Source organism: Rhagoletis pomonella, unplaced genomic scaffold, assembly GCF_013731165.1.
Source record: "Rhagoletis pomonella isolate Grant_MI unplaced genomic scaffold, Rhpom_1.0 Rhpom_scaffold_00002, whole genome shotgun sequence".
Taxonomy (NCBI): Eukaryota; Metazoa; Arthropoda; class Insecta; order Diptera; family Tephritidae; genus Rhagoletis; species Rhagoletis pomonella.
The window spans coordinates 13,488,320-13,489,429 of NW_023458556.1; the positions used below are offsets into that span (position 1 = coordinate 13,488,320).

General features: G+C 38.2%; 1 non-coding gene across 1 annotated transcript; it reads left to right on the forward strand.

The window, feature by feature from the left end:
* The first annotated feature begins 393 nt into the window (after nucleotides 1-393).
* Trnar-ccu lies at nucleotides 394-466 on the forward strand. The gene has a single exon. It is a non-coding gene; the product is annotated as a tRNA-Arg (tRNA).
* Nucleotides 467-1,110: the final 644 nt, after the last annotated feature.

The following is a 1,110-nucleotide window of genomic DNA, read 5'->3' on the forward strand; positions in this document are numbered from 1 at the left end:
TTCCCAACTAGGGTATCAAATTGAGTTCCATTTATTACACACACTATTCGTACAGAAGTATGTACATATGTACGTATGTATGTCTGTTTTCGCTTTGCTATCGTTGCTGAGCGTTAGAATACGCATTTAATTAGTTTTATTTTTATTTTGTTTCAAGTATTTTGAGCTATTTTAAGATGCCAACAACAATCGGTAAACTGCTCGATGTGTGTTTCTTTGCTCTCTTACGAGTGCGATGATCTAGCGTTTTTTTTTCTATTTTAATATCTTTTATTTTTTCTTTTTAGTTTTATTTCCCCGATCGCTTTTGTTATTATCAGATTCTATAGCGAGCATTCTTTGTGTATTTCTTATTCGAATACTTGTTCACGAATGAGAAAAGAATTTTTGGCAGCCCCAGTGGCCCAATGGATAAGGCATCGGCCTCCTAAGCCGAGGATTGTGGGTTCGAGTCCCATCTGGGGTAAAGAAGAAGAATGAGTTTTTTTGTTTGAGGAATTTTGCTAAATAATCAATTAAAAACCTGAAAAAAAATCGCGTGTTAATAAAGTGCGGCTGGTTGCAAGTGAAATTATTGATATAATTAAAATAGACGATGAATGTACATACATACATACATACATAGTATGTATCCACATATGTGGGAGAATGCATGTAAGAGCTCTTACCCTGCAGTGAAAAGCCAAACCAGTTAGAAATAATACAAGTTCATTAACTAGTATGTGCCTACCAGTCCGACCCTTTCGAAGAACTTAGACGTTCAGCGACATCTGCCTTTGAATTGCCATAGCCAAAAATAAAACGCAATTAATTGCTTTTCTTACAAATGTCGGCTGTGGCGTCATGTGAAGGCTACTGCTTTTGGTTCTCAGATCACAGGTTCGAAGCCGCTTGGAGAGGTGGTAAAGATTTTTATACCCGAGCGCACTTGTGCACAAGGGTATTATAACTTTGTTCACATAACGGTTGTTTGTAACAGGCAAAACGAATCGAGATAGATATAGACAAATGTATACATAAATGATCAGAATGAAAAGAGAAATCGATTAAGCGGTGACTGTCTGTCCGTCCGTCCGTCCGTCCGTCCGTCCGTCCGTCCGTCCGTCCGTC